Raw genomic sequence first — 15,979 nt, 5'->3', positions numbered from 1 at the left:
AGCAGGGGTCACATAATGTCATTCGTATAGATTCAGTTCCTTTTCCTTGTATTGTCTTGGTGAGATGCTGTAATAAAGAAACCTTATAGAAAAATAGGAGAACAGGAAAATACGGGAATAAAGAAGAGGTAGAATAGACCAAGGCTGAAACCCCAAAACCAACAAGTGAGGTAGCATAGATAAATGCACTGTCAGTCAAACCTTAGCAATGAATTAGTGGTCAGCCAATCGCATTAGCACATCTGCCGGTGAAAAGTGAAAGCCAGCTGTGGTGATCGGTTAATTTCTAGGTATAAAACCACATTTTAAAAATTCAAAAGAAAGCACTGAAAGAATGCCCACCAGCAAGCTATACTCATTTACTATTCATGCAGTATGCGGTGATACAAAGCCAGTGACCTTCTGGGAATTATAGTTGATTTCTAACAGAGAAGCTTTAAAGGTCCAGGAATCTGAAAACTGTGAATTATTTGTTGATGTGCTGTTTTAATACTTTTTTGCATCCACTGATGACCCAAGAATATTTAAAATGATTCTTGGAAAAAAAAAAAAAACAGATAAGCCTGTGCCAAGATTGGCTTGCTTTCCCCCTTGGCTTAATGCCAGGTTTTCAGTGTGCATGGGTAACTGGGTACAATGTACGTCACCAAAATGCTGCGACTGGTGAAATCCTTTCTACCTGTATTATGTAAATGATGCTCTTGCCACTTTTGTGTGGGTAACCTGAGTTGAAAATACCCAAGCACTGTGCCTTCTCTGGATGCAGAAAAACCAATATGGTTTTTTTTCTTTTCCAAAAAATGAAGAGACCCACAAGAAATGGGTTTAATTTCTGAAGGCCCACAGGCGCTGTAATAATATTGCAATAACCTCGTCAGTTAATATTTGTAGTGGCCATTTTCACGAGGAGAACTTCACCACTTACTAACAAAAACAAGTTGGCTTTGATAAAAAGCTAGTGCTGGTACACAGTGCAGAGCTTTCCCTCCCTCCTTTTCAACTGTTGCTGCTCGTGACGCTCCTGGTGGTCACAGACGATCAGCGATGGATCGGCAAGTAGCCCTTCCGTCAGCGAGTGACAACTGAATGGCTTTCACGCTTGGATATGAGGAATTAAAGCCTTTCTTTATTCGGGAGTAATGCCTGGAGTTTGATTCTGCAGTTGAGTCTAATGTTAGTGGGCAGTATTACACACGAACGATCTGTAGGTTTAACTATACGACGGTAAAGCCTAGCTGATGTTGCTTTGTTTCGTGTTGTCGGATAGTCTAATGTTTCTGCATTGGACAACCTGCTCTAACCTAGCGACGACAATTGGTTTACGTACGACGCGTCTTATGAATGTGAATATTAATGAACGAAGGATACACGCTATCCTGTCTCTGCTGAACAGGTAACGATAATCAAATATTACAATCTAATGTGTGTTTCTCATTGTGTAAAAGCCTGAAAGAAACATTAAGAAGGCAATCAATTGTCATTTCTGGGGAATATAATCACAATTTGAATCCAGTTTCCTGGACCTTTTATATTGACCCAGAGAAAAATCAGAAGGAACAGATAGTAAAATTTTAGAAATGTTCGACCTGTGTCCAAACATCCAGAAAACACTGGCATTGCTGTTGTTGTCTGAGAGAACTAAAAGAACAGGTCACTTGTTCTCATGCTGGGTTTTCAGAAGTGAAAAATAAATTAATAAAAAAGAATTCACAGATCATGAGAAGAAGGAAATATGATGGCTTACTGAAGATAAATACAAGCTTATGCACAGCAGAATGGTGGCAAAAGCACTAGTTAAGAAGACACTCCACACCTGAAATTATTACAACAATTAGGCTACAAAGCAAAGGAAGAAGCAGATTAATTATTTGCTCTTTATCCAACCCACTGCAGACTGAGAGAAGCTAATATGAACCGGACCGGATCTTTTAACATTCTCTTTGATTCAACCCCCCTGATTGGCTAAAGAAAATCAAAGAGATATGCTACGCACTATGCAGTCTGATCTTAAGGCATCAGAGACATTATAAGTGTTCCAGCAACCCTACTCCGCAGGTATTGATATGAAAAATTATATTTCAAATACTAGGACGTGAAACATTGTCTTCTCTGCTGTAAAGCACACTGACTACCCACTGGCTGGGCTGGGAAATTGAGGTTGAGAAACATGACTAGGTTAACCCCAATATAGCCTACTGTAGCTCAGGTTTTACCTGGAGCCTAACTACACCCTAGTTGGCAATATGACAGTAATGGAGGCTATTCAACTGTCCAGTACATTCAAGCAGGTTTTAGCATCATTTCTCAATTTGCCAGCTCGATCAAATCTTGGTCTAGCTTGCTTAAAGTATTTTTTTAGTTCAACAGTTGTGTTAAAGCCTGAGCTGATTATTAGCCGGATAAATTATTCATTTTCATTTTTGTACATAAACACACTTCTCTTTGTTTACTGGTCAATGTACCAAAAAGCAAAAGTGCACAACTTTCACTGCACTTAGAAGCGTTACATTGGAAAGAAAAAAAAAAACAACAACCGTAGGGTTGGTAACACACTAAGGTCAAAGGGTAGAAAGGACAACCATAAATTTAAAGTTCATCACTATCTTAACAGGCCGTATACATACTCTGATAACAGGAATCTAATTTACAGGATCCGGACAAGACTTTTCATTTTTGGACCGTGTTCGTAAAAGAAGACCATGAAGCAGAAAACAAACTGCCATGTGTAAAGTATGTAACAGCCATCCATAAGAGGATGGATATTTAAATTTCCAGTATGTCGAACGCAAGCTTTCTAAGACTTTTGTCATAAATGCAAGAGCTGAGCACACAAATCAATGAGCTACAGCTTACGCCACTCAAATGAATCCAAATGTGACATGTACAGAAAAAGATCACTTCCTGTTCATATGGCTTACTTCATCTACAGGGCCTTTCCAAAAACATCAACAACAACAACAATCAAGGAAAAACAAAAAAGCATACTGTATATGTTTAGGTGACGCAAGGATGTGGATATTCATTTGGGAAAAAAATCTGACGTATTTACTGACCATACATGCGGTGACTTTCCACAGAAACGGTCTGAACCCTACAATTGAAATAAGAGTGGTGGTTGCAGAACGTAAGCCTAAAGTTATCATTTGAGATGAGAGAACAAGGAAGTAATGTCATTTTTAAAATAACCTCGTTTCGCAAAAGCATGCCGGGTGGAGATATATAGAACCCAACCTCCGCGATGCTGTGAATATGTGCTGCAGTGTGCTGTGTGTGGCTTTCACACCATTTCTTTCAAATGCATTCTGGTCAGTATTTTAACCCTTCCAGCTTAAACCCTTACCAGCCTGATTCAACATGAGTCACTGAAACGCTTTAGCCAGATTCATCCAACATGCGTCCCTAACCTTTGACCCACAATTAAAAGCTAGTGTCAGTTTTTTCCTTTTTCTTCAAAAACACGATTACGCTGTCTAATCATACCATCTAAAAAAAAGTCGACTGATCCCCAGCCTAAAACTGTCCTGCAATAGAAGCAATCAACAGCATAAGTATCACCATGAAAAATCAAGCCACACTGGTGAACGACAACATTGAAACAACTAGCCTACGGCTTGGATTAATTCAGTTCTGTCCCTTAGCACTCAATATAATAAAAAGTGTTTTTCCCCACATTTTCCAGCAAGCAATCTGATCATAAAAAATTGTGTTTTCTGTTACAAAATGTAACAGCTGAATTTTTTAAACCCTCCTGTTGTCTTCAGGGTCAAAAATGACCCTATCCTGAGTTTATCAGCAGTGAAAACCCCTGAAATTTAAAACATTCAAATTTTATTAAATATTAATATATTCATAAAAGAGACACACCATCACGGTACAAATACTGTCTCATGAGTCTTTTTTTACCCTGCAGTTATAAAATCAGAAGCCATAATCAAAGTTGAGTGTATACAGCAAAAAAATCAATTCTGATGTTCTGCAGTAAAAACAAGTGGCGTAGACTGAGGAAATTCAGTATATCTGGACTGTGAATTAGAAAAAAGATTTATTCAACAATTTATTGATTTATTGACCAGTTGCTTCTATATGAGTATGACAAATATTTATTTAGGGTTTAAAATTCAATGAAGAGGCTTTATCACGGTGGGTCTGGCACGGGTCGGTCACTTTTGACCCTGTAGTCACGGGGTGCATAATATGAAGACAGAACGAGGACTAATAGGTTAAAGCCAGGGTTTATTCTATCCAATCCTGTATTTCCCACCTGCGTCTAGAGGTAGATGTGCATACATGCAATGTCTAAAACACCGCATTTGGATATAGTTTCTGGACTGAAAGGAGTGTATTCCCCCTCAGATAATGCTGAGGGGGAATGCACACCTTTAAATATTGAAAGTCAACAGTAATATAAAAGGTCAACAGTGAGTTTTGGGCATCGCTGCTACAGGGGTAAAGCTTGGAATACAACTACTGAGACCATGACCTCGCTTCAGTCTACATTTGTCACCTTAACTGACCAACAAATAAATGCAATGTCTTCCTCACAAACACAGCTCTAACAAATAAACGGAAAAAAAACAACAACACAAAAACAAATGACACTCACAGAGCTCTGTGGAGAAAACAATACAATATGTGCACAAGTAAACTCCCATATGAAGGGATCTACTGAATTATCCTAGGCCTTCATTTAAATATTAACGACAATTTGACTTTCTCATGAGTGCAGCATGCTAAAAACATGTCCACACCTGCACTCTCGTGCAAGCTAGCAAGGACTACTGGACCTCCCCAGCTGCATGTGATTGATATTAGCCAATGATTCAAGAGTTTTATCTAATCCCAGCTTCCTTGTGCGCCTGAATAACGAGCACTGCACTAAATCACCCCAAGGGCTATACTGTCGGTAACTATACTGAGGCAGCCTACAATTTGTTCCCTTTTCATTGTATTTCACACGGGCTAATGCCGAAATATTTCCAATGATTAATTAGACAAATTTGTCTTTTTAAATTTTATTTCATCTAGCCTTGCCCAATGTTCATGTTATGGCAACGTTCATTTTGAAAAATAACATTTCTTCATGCCTTTACCACTAAAATCATATATTTTGGTGATCAATAAATAACACATAATACACTAAATAAGCCTTTTCAAAATGTGGCATTTAATGAAATCATTTTTTCACATTCCCATTTGGGAATTTCCTTAGCTGCCATGTTTAATTAATTTTTTCCAGTGAACCCAACTTTTCATGTCGAACGTGACATCTCAAATCACATAATTATTCCTAATTATAAGTCAGAAATAGCTTCTACAGGACCCAGTCATCCCCTTTTATAAACCAGCTGCCTGATCACCAGACCTGTTTCTTGGCTAAATTCTTTAGATGGGACACATACAATTAAATATACAGCAGGCAGACCATGGACGTTACCTCTTAAATACACTTTGTTAAGTCACAGGGCAAATTAATTATGTCCTTTTTCGCTTTAACACTGAGGTAGGGAATAAACAGGTGCAGTTCATCAACCGAAAAGGAAAATAAGCTAACCTTGCTCCTCAAAAAATCTTATTTAGGCTTTAAAGTCACTATCTAAGGGCCTATGACCCTCAGCCTAAAGTCACTATCAAAAGGGGTTTGAACGTCATCCTGAAGTCACAATTTAAGGGGTATGGATATGATCATCGTCCTAAACTCCCCCCCCCCCCAAGGATCTGTTAGACCCACAACATTTGTAATTCTAGCTCTGCTGAAGCCTGCTCACCTTTGATCATGCATGGCAGAAAACAATGCCCCAAATCTGTAGTTGTGTTAAAGCTATATACATTAACTTAAATAAATAATTAATAAACAAAACAAAAAGGTGCTGAAGGCTAAAACGTTTTATAAATGCGCTACTTCTCTAAACTTCATATTACAACAAGAAATATTTCACTGCATTACTGTCTAGTGGCAACGTTGAAAAAGAGATTAAAAACGTTCAAGTCATAATACAGGTTCACGGCATTGCAGAATTTATATTTGAATTCAGCTGTGTATCTATCGCGCAAATATAGAGGTAGACTACTAATGCCCATTAATTAATACGAAACTTGATGAAAATAGCCCAGTCATTTATTTCTCAGTAAAATTATGAATGGATGCTATCATGGGCTGGCGGAAATACCCTACTCTGTTGGAACTTAACGGACAGTTCTGTCTAGTAGTTATCTGCCTAGAGACCGCAGCTAAATAATCTTGAATATGAAAATAGGCCTACTTGCGTTTAGCTCTCTGAACTAAGCACGAGCATATCTAGACAAAAAAAGTTGTACCCGTTTATCCTTAAACACAAAATAATAGGCTGCATAACATCACCCTGCCAAATAAAAAGAGGCGATCGCAGTAATCTATGATAGTTAATCATTCTTACACATAGGCTACACGGCCGTATCCAGTCTGTAAAAATGACACATTGCTAATATAAATAGGCTACAATTAAAATTTAAAAATCGAACTTACTTATATTGTTCGTATGCACAGCTCTGGGTCCAAGCCAGAAATTGGTCTTCGTATACACTGCTGCAGCAATATGAGTAGGCGATGCCTACGCAGGGAAGTTCATAGGCAAAGACAACAGCACGGTCGAATACAGAGTACAGTTACCAAATTCAACGCGGTTACCTTTTCATCTGTCGTCTTTGCAGCTCGTCTGAGTTTGCGAGCTGCTGCGGGGGGGTGGGGGGAAAGTTAAGCAACAGGCAGCCAGTACCTCCTCCCGCCGTTGTTTCCCCTCCTCCGTCCTCCCGCTTAAAGAGTGCCTTAAATACCTTGCTTGAAGCAGTTCGTTTAACACTGCTTGTTTGGGGTTTTTTTTTTTTTTGTTTTTTTTTTTAACAGGAACTTATTGCAACCCACCCACAGTAAGAACCAACAGATGTAGTATTTAGTCGTAGCATGAGTAAAAAAAAAAAATTAAAAAAAAAGTCCTGTTGCCATAGGCTACGTATTCTAAATATAATATAATCGATATTTCTCTTTGAATGAGATTGTGCATGTTTGCTAACATTGTCCTACTGTAGCCTACTGCCTGTCCAATATTTCTTCAACTTGACTGCTTGCTGTGCAAAGAATATCCTCATATGTAGGCTACACAGAGTAGACAATATAGTAATCGAATTTGTCAGGTTGTGGTATCTGAACCTCTAACACAGGGGAGTCCAATCTTATCTGAAAATGGCCAGTGTGGGTGCAGGTTTTTGTTTTAGCCCAGCATTAAGCCTAATACACTTGATTCTACTTATCAAGATGTTGATTGATTACCACTATTAGTTCATTAGCCTAGTTGTACCAGTTGCTGTAGTGCTAGGCTAACAAGCTCATACATGGAACCAGGATTGATAGAGCAGGGAGAGATCTACAGTATGCAGTGTTGTGAGTCCCACGGTAAAGGAGTTAAAAAATCTGCTCCAAAAAAAGCAAAATATCACTCAGGGGTTACTGTCAGAAACCGCATAGCTGGTCTTTGTCAGGCCAACTGTAGCTATTCTGAAATTTGAAAGACCCTAAAGGCAGAGGAAATCCCTATTTCTCTATCAGCTATTAAGAGAATAGGTCAACGCTTTGAAACAACAGGTAATGTTGCCAGAAAGACAGGATCTGGAAGGCCCAAAGCCTCATCATGCAGGGATGACCACCTGCTGAAATTTACAGTTCTCAAAGACAGATAAAATAGCCTACAAAAACTGTCAGCAGAATTCAAGACCTCAGAAAACAAGACTCTTTCGAGAAGAACAATAACCAGAAGGTTATCTAATGCAGGTTTTTTTGTCTAGAAGATGTGTTAAAAAGCCATTGCTGCCTCAGAAAAACATCAAAGACAGAATGAAGTTTTTGGCATAATATGGAAAGTTTGATTCGGAGTGGTTCAGCAGAGTTATGCGGAGTGATGAATCACAGTTTGCGTTGCATGGTGATGCTCCAGAGAGGTGTCTTCGAAGATCTGGTGAGAAATACAATAGTGAATGCATCTGTACCACAGTTAAGCATGGAGGAAGAGGTGTCATGGTGTGGGGAGCCTTTTCTGGTACTGATGAGCTGCTTCAGTGCGAAAAGTCAATTAATGCTTTGGAATACTGGAGAATATTGCAGAAAGGCTCGCTTCCCACAATTGAAAAGTTGTTTTCTAAAGAGGAATGATCAGATGTTATTTTTCAGCAAGACAATGCTCCTGCCCACACTGCAAAGACCACCAAAAAGTGGCTTGAGAACAAGTCCATCAGGCTCATGTTTTAGCCTGGTCAGAGTCCAGATTTGAACCCTATAGAGAATATTTGGTCTCACATTAAACACAAACTAACCGGGGAACATTTTTCAACTACTCATCAACTGTTTGAAGCCATCAACACTGCATGGAACAACATTGACTCTTCTTTCTGTAAAAAGCTGTCTGCAAGTTTACCCAACAAGGCTTAAACATTTAAAGAAATCAAAGGGAAAAGCTATCCCATACTAAGTTACTTTATCTATTTGTTTAATTCTCGCTAATTTCCTGACCAATGATTTGTTGTTAAGACCATTAAAAGCTTATTTTTTTGCCCAGGAGTGTACAGTGCTGTGATTTCATTGAGCCGAATGACTGGCTGTGGGTTGACGTTGCCTCTTTGCATAAGAAAGACGCGTGTGTGACATCAACGCCGTAGGGCAGCAGCGTGGCGCGGCGGGTAGTAAGCAGGTCCTGTGTTCGGCCAGGGCCTCTCTGTGCGGGCGTTTGCACGTTCTCTCCGCGTCCGCGTGGGTTTCCTCCCGGTTGCCTACTCCAGTTGCCTCCCACAGTCCAAAGAAATGCTGGTTTGGCTAATTGCTTGTTAGTTAATATTACATTACATTACAGGCATTTAGCAGACCCAGAGCGACTTACACAACCTTTTTACATAGCATTTTACATTGTATCCATTTATACTGAAGCAATTCCGGTTAAGTACCTTGCTCAAGGGTACAACGGCAGTGTCCTACCGGGGAATCGAACCTGCGACCTTTCGGTTACAAGTCCCGTTCCTTACCCACTGTGCTACACTCTGTCCTAATAAAGATTGTTGGGCCGCAGCCTTGCATTCTAAAGTAAAACAAGTTTTGTCTGTGTGAATATGTGCACGTTCAGAAATGTTGCATTTGTGTTGCGAGGGAAACGGCGCAAGTTTCTGTTCACGGCATCTCTGTTGGGCAGCAGTGGATTCCAGAAATTAACTAGCATGCTTTATTAGTTTAAGAAACGTGAATAGCGTTTGAATTGAACATCAGTTAAATGGGTGCACACACCGTACCACCTGATGCAATTTGTGGGTCTAAATTTGATTTCAAAGGGAATATTTCCAGGAAGAGGGCATTTGTATTTGATTATATTGTATCATCAATTTGTCTCCAGAGAAATTAGTTGCTTTAGGTGTTTGGACCTTTAGTGAAGTTGTGTTTATTGTATCCTACTCATTTAATTTTCCTCCTTTTAAATTTGATCATCACAGAACAATATTTTTCCCTTGGCTTGGCTTTTATTGAATGTACATCTGATCCTAGGCTCATATCATCGTCTGTTTCCACAAATTGAATGTATAATGCAAAAAAAAAAAAAAAAAAATATATATATATATATATTTTTTGCATCATACATTCAATTCATATATGAATATATATATATATATATATATATATATATATATATATATATAAAATAACTATATATGGGCTACAGGGGTGCACTCCTGACCACTTCTGTGGTCATTACATTACATTACATTACAGGCATTTAGCAGACGCTCTTATCCAGAGCGACTTACACAACTTCTACTTAGCACTTTACATTGTATCCATTTATACAGCTGGATATATACTGAAGCGATGCAGGTTAAGTACCTTGCTCAAGGGTACAACGGCAGTGTCCTTACCCGGGATTCGAACCTGCGACCTTTCGGTTACAAGCGCAGTTCCTTACCCACTGTGCCACACTCCGTCCTTATGTCCCTACCTTGTGGTCTCGTTCCTGCTGTAGGTAGTGTATGGCTCTTGGTGTATTGGTGAATATACTACTCTGCTATCAAATGCACTTTTAGAAACCAGCGGATGTCAAAATGAGAGGGGGTGGATGCCAGCATAGTATGGGCACAGAAAGATTCACAGCCAGACCGAATGAAGAGAGGCAGAAAAACCCGCCGCAGGAAGTCAAAAATGAAACTAAAAAGCAAAACAGAAGTATGTGGCTTCTTTTTTATTGTTCTCTCCTTCTCATTTTTACGCTCTGCAGATACCATTTTTCTCCCCCTTCCACAGAAGTTTCGCTAATACGAAATACATTTGAATGACGGTTATAAAAAATTTAAATAAATGCATTTCTAGAATTTTTTTTCTTCACATTATCCATTCTAAAATAGTGTATGGGTAGGGTCTATACTGTACATGTTTTTGAGTGGGAGAACAGTGTAAGTCAGTGAAAAATGGGAAAACAAGAGAGATAGCCTAGATAGTCTCAGAGCACACAGGCTATAGTATATGGTATAACAGGATGAAAATGTTTCATTATGAATTATGTCCATGTATTTAAGAGAGAAATTAATTATCTCAGATGTATCCAGTGTATTCACTTAATATTGCAATTTGGATTGTAGCAGTGTGATCTAGTGGTGTTTGTTTTGCTAAGAGCAGTCATGTTAAACAAGATATTTGTATGAATTTAAACTGCTTACTGTACATGATCTGTTCAAGACAACCACAAAAAAATAAAAACATTTTTTTGGATAATCAGCCGTGATTCCACAGACTGTGTGCATTGTTAGCAAGTGTCTTACAGATAGAGTTAGCCATACTCCACTGTTATGACCCAAGTCTAGGTCAGACCATTGCAGGATGAGGGAAGTGAGTGGGAAATGGGTAATGAGAATGATAACTGCAGAATAATGAGCAATTCTGGTCCCTGTTTGCCTATCAAAAACTAAGTAGCCTGGCTGGTCTTCAACGGCTTGCTGGCTGTGGGGCGGCTTTCATTGCTGAGCTTCGGGACACTTAATCTACAGGTTGAGATCAAGGGTCTGAATAGCGTATCCCCAATGGAGATTATAAATTCTACACAGTTACCTTCAAAAATTACACACACAGGCATGCATACACACACACACACACACACACACACACACTGTTTTGGCTTAAAGTCACCCATTCAAATTTAATGATAGCATTTGCAAAACGGACATGACATTTAGCAAATTTTGAATAAATTTGAATAGATTAAGAAATCATTGGATTTGGAGAGTAATTGACCAGCTTTGATTCCTGGGTGTCAGTGTCTGATATGTAGATATGTGGTACAAAACTGAGCTCTCTTTTGTCTTCACAGTGAGACAACTTTATTCCCAGGGGTTGCAAAGATGAATTTAAATTATGCTTAATAATTCCCCCCACTCAAGTGGATGGCTCTTGCTATACTAACTGTAGTGGTTACTGAACTCATTGCCAATAAGATAAAGAGCATGGTTCAAATTTACTGAAGTGCATAAAGTTATTATGCCTTTTTGGACAATATCGCCTTAATCATTTGGATCCTCTTCAGAAAACTTATTACAGAATCTCATCAAATGGGGACTCCTTCAGATACAGTGTTGGCAGCTTGTATGTTTATTTTATGTACTTTATCCTCTTGGTGTTTTTTGGGATAAAAGTTTGTGCTGGAGCTCGAAAAGCTTCCATCACTTTAACACATCTAGTAAACTGGGTAATGTCTTGCGTCTTAGCCCACATAAAACCATGAAGTTCAATTTTTAGTGTCACATCACTCTACTTTCCTTTTTTTAAAATTATTTTTTATTCCAGTCACAGCTGTTAGTTTTCTGATTGGAGTAATAACTAATACAATGGCCGAGCCTGTGTGTAAGTTGGTACAAATGTTCCTGAACGGCATGCTGCATTTTGTTTTCATGCCACAGATCCACATTAGGCTGTTGGTTCTGTCAGGTGTTGGAGCAGACTTTTCTCATATGGCATCTGATGAAGGACCACATTTGGCCTGCACCTGCGCGTCAGTCTTGCCGCCTGCACGACTCAGGGATTGTAAACGAGTGCAGCTTTGCCACTGCTTCAGACTTCAGCCTGGGTTGAGCAAAGCCCTCCTCCCTGGCCTTCCCAAGTGTTGCCCTTATCTCTACGGGCCTTAAAAAAAGTAAAATGTCCAGTGTCAATTCAACTCTAACAGAGTTTATATGAGTCAACTCTGGCCATAGTGGACTCATAAAAACTTGAGTTGATTTAACACTGATCATTTTACTGGGTACTGTGCAGATGGTGAAGTCACAGAAAGCTATGTTTTCAGGTGGCTTACCTTTGTGTGTGTGAAATGCTGTCGTCCAGGGTAATTGAAACCCTCCTATGCCTGAGCAACTTTTGAGCCAGTCGGGCAGCCAGCCATAGTCAGCACTGCCACAGTTTGCTTCTGAAACCCGACGGTGGAGCTCTTCCACCATGCGCTAGAGCAGTTAACAGGATGAGCCACCCAGCAGCCCCTGGGACCGAAGTCAAACCTGCCATTGTTTTTCATGGCTGACCTCTCTGGAAAGTTCTGGAAAGTGTTTACTACTTTTTTGATGGGAAATTTCCTGCAAACAAAGTCTGAGCAATGGCATTGTTAGGCCACACTCTTTGCAATCATTTAGTTTTTAAAAAAAATATTTATAAATAAAACTGTGCTTCTTGTGAGTTGTTGAATTTCCTATGTGAATTTCAGCCCCTTGTAAATTATACTGTGGCATTGATAAACCTATTGTGATTATGGTAATTACTCTAGAGAAAATTATTGCAGAAGATTATGAGTGTGAAGCTCCACTAAAATTCTCTCACTGATATGAATCCAGACCTTTTACTGTAGGCTATTCAGATGCAGCCACCTTTATCAAAGGACTTCTCCATATTAGAGCTGTGTGTGTATGCAAAGCCACTGGAGAGGAAAGTCGGACAATGACAATCTCATATCCACCAATGAGAATTATCGGATGAGAAATGGACGCCAAGATCCAAGCTCAAAATCTACATTTTGTGGCTTGAATGGTAAAGAAGAATGCAAGCTCTAATACAAGTTCCTATTAGTAACAATTAATTTCCTTACACGTGCAATTTCTCCAAAGGGTGAGACTAGCTGAGTAAAAACCTGGACACTCAGAACATTGTTGTATGAATGCGTGTGCATATGTGAGTGAATGTGTGTGTGTGTGTGTGTGTGTGCATGTGCATGTGTATATGCATGTATGTGTGTGTGTGAGTGCATGTGTGTGCATGTGCGTGTGTGTATGTGCATGTGTGCGTGTGTGTGTATACATGTATATGTGTGTGAGTGCATGTGCTTGTGTGTATGTGTGTACGTGTATGTGTGTGCGTGTGTGTATGTTAGGGATGTATCCGAATCCGAATACTGTATTCGGGAAAGCACAAAGAATGCAATGGAAACAGATATTCCTTCTACCCGAAGTTGCTCGTTATTATTCCGATTCGGAAAAAAAAAGTCAGCTCCATGTCGAGTTCTCATAACCTCTATCTAACGTTACAGGGATGGAGGGGGGCTGCTAGCTGTATCTGGAACTCCGGCACACACACCAACAAACTTTGAGCCACTGCGCTGCAAAACGTTTAACAAATAAGTTCTGTGCGTCAGCCATTATGTTTCTTCAAATCGATTCATATCATTGTGGATGGCCACAAGATAAAAATGCCCATTCTGTTTGCAACATAGGACTTTGTTTTCACTAACTTGTCATGTCATTTACTACACATTATTGAAAAGTGATCGCTATATTCTATAGTCGCCCCCACCGAGGCAGCGCACAACAGGCAGCGGGCTGAGAGCTGACCGTTCCAGGCTATCACTCGGGGAAACTCTCGCATCGAGGAGGAGGAGACGTCAGGTGCGGGAGCTAGTGAGACAAAAGCCTAGTGTGGCAGCTGGGTTTCTTTCAAACACTCGCAACATATACATCAAAGTGAAGCTTAGAACCTGCAGTTTCAGCTGTATGAAATTTCCTCCATTTAAAAAAATCCAGTCGAAATATTTTACGAAACGTTTTACCTTGTATTTCAGTCAATATTCATCCGTTTAAGATGCATGTTCCATGTATCAGACATAGGTCTTGGCTATCAAATGAACACAAAATCCAGTCCAGATTTTCATGGTAGGCTAACAGTTGCCAGCAAGGGAAAATATGAGGACATCAGATGGTTTGCAGTCTATCCAAACTTAGTTCAGTAGGGGAAAAAAATAAAACAGGCAAAAAAATGTATTACTGTTGTGTACTGTTGTAAAGTGGTCATTCACGTTTCCCTATCGAACTGTTAACACATCAAGAAACGCGAAAGCAGCATCATTGGAATTTAAGATTATTCCCTTCAACTGAAGGACATTTTTCTATATATCTTTACTGTAAATAGTTTCTACTTACAATGCAAAACAGAATCTTTCCATTTATATATTTTTTCAGTTTCTGATTGTTCAATGTCCCCCCAGTTAAAGGGGAGAGGGGTTTAACTTGACTTCCTGTGCAAACCACGCCCACTTCCTGTCTTCTATCGGAATACAGATACAGATACAGATAATTTTGTTGGTTGAACAGATACAGATACAGATACAGATAACGACGTCTCTGCACACCCCTAGTGTATGTGCCTGTGTGCGTGTGTGTGCGTGCATGTGTGCGTGTGTGTATGTGTGCGTGTGTGTGTATGTGTGTGTGTGCGTGTATGTGTGTGTGAGTGCATGTGTGAGTGTGTGTGTGTGCATGCATGTGTGTGTGTGTGTATGTGTGAGTGTGTGTATGTGCGTGTGTGTGTATGTGTGTGTGAGTGCATGTGTGAGTGTGTGTGTGTGTATGTGTGAGTGTGTGCATGTGCGTGTGTATGTGTGCGTGTGTGTGTATGTGTGTGTGAGTGCATGTGTGAGTGTGTGTGTGTGCATGCATGTGTGTGTATGTGTGAGTGTGTGTGTGAGTGCATGTGTGTGTGTGTGTGTGTGCATGTATGTGTGTGTGTGTGTGTGCGTGTGTGTGTGTGGACCGGCGCATGGTCTGCATTCGCAGCACATTCTCTCTGACAGAGGGCCCGTCGCCACGGGGATGAGCGCTGACAGGGCGAGCTCCTCCGCCCTCACCTTCCGCCAGCCTGTGGCTGCCTCTGTCAAACGAGTCTGACCCCTCAGGCAGCGCTCGGAGGCGCCTGTCTCCCGCGCGCTGCCACACGGGCTTGAAGCAGCAGCGCGGACGAGAGCCTGATCAAAAAACAGCCATGTGAAAGGCTTCATATCTGACACTGTGGTTATTGGTCAGTCAAGAACTCAATCAAATGAAGAACCAATCAAAAGATTTTTTGGGTTCTTTTTTTTTTTTTTTTTTTTTTTTTTTTTTTTTAGCTAGTGGATGTCAAATCCTGCTACAGAATTTGGTTTTAGAATCAAATCTTTAATTATTAGTTATTTTTGGCTCTGTGTATTCTGCTACTTTCTGCTTGACTGATTACCATAAGCATTGTGAGTTCCTGAATCAAATCATGTCTATGTTAGTGAAAACTCCAGTCCACAAAGTGTACAATTGGCCATAATGTCACCCAGGGAGTTTTGGTGTTGATCAGCAAGGTACTCATTGTACAAGAGTTGTCGCATTGGGTGATTGACCTTGTACAATCTGCTTGCTCCAGCTCTCTGAATAGTGTCATTATCTGGCTCTAGAGAGAAAATAAGTAACTGCTCACATTTCCGAGGATGCTACTCTCAAATTGACAGAAAGCAAGAAAAAGGGGGAAAATGGCAATTTAAAAAAAAACATTTCCATGAAAATCACTTATCGACTCAAATTTGGCAGTCAGTATGATACCGCAAGATGATGTCATCCATTGGTTTGTGAACCATTTTTCACAGTGGTCTACTCATTCTGTACATAGGGCATCAGGTTTTCATGTGAGTATGAGACGGTATCTCCCTGTTTA

At 40.0% G+C, this 15,979-nt stretch overlaps 1 protein-coding gene across 2 annotated transcripts in view; it reads right to left on the bottom strand.

Moving 5' to 3' along the window:
* The window catches only part of LOC135248798 (GRB2-related adaptor protein 2-like), a 290,320-nt gene extending 283,522 nt beyond the window's left edge, over nucleotides 1–6,798 (bottom strand). The window contains exon 1 of one of the 2 annotated variants that reach the window (XM_064323737.1): nucleotides 6,665–6,798. The gene's annotated coding sequence lies outside the window, so the exon portion shown is untranslated. Of the gene's footprint in view, nucleotides 1–6,502 lie in introns of both variants that reach the window. The other variant, XM_064323736.1, reaches the window with a different exon arrangement.
* Between the last annotated feature and the right edge of the window lie 9,181 nt (nucleotides 6,799–15,979).

This window comes from Anguilla rostrata, chromosome 2 (genome assembly GCF_018555375.3).
Source record: "Anguilla rostrata isolate EN2019 chromosome 2, ASM1855537v3, whole genome shotgun sequence".
In the NCBI taxonomy this organism is placed as follows: domain Eukaryota; kingdom Metazoa; phylum Chordata; class Actinopteri; order Anguilliformes; family Anguillidae; genus Anguilla; species Anguilla rostrata.
Note: the sequence above shows the minus strand (reverse complement) of the source record. Positions and strands in the feature narration are given on the sequence as shown.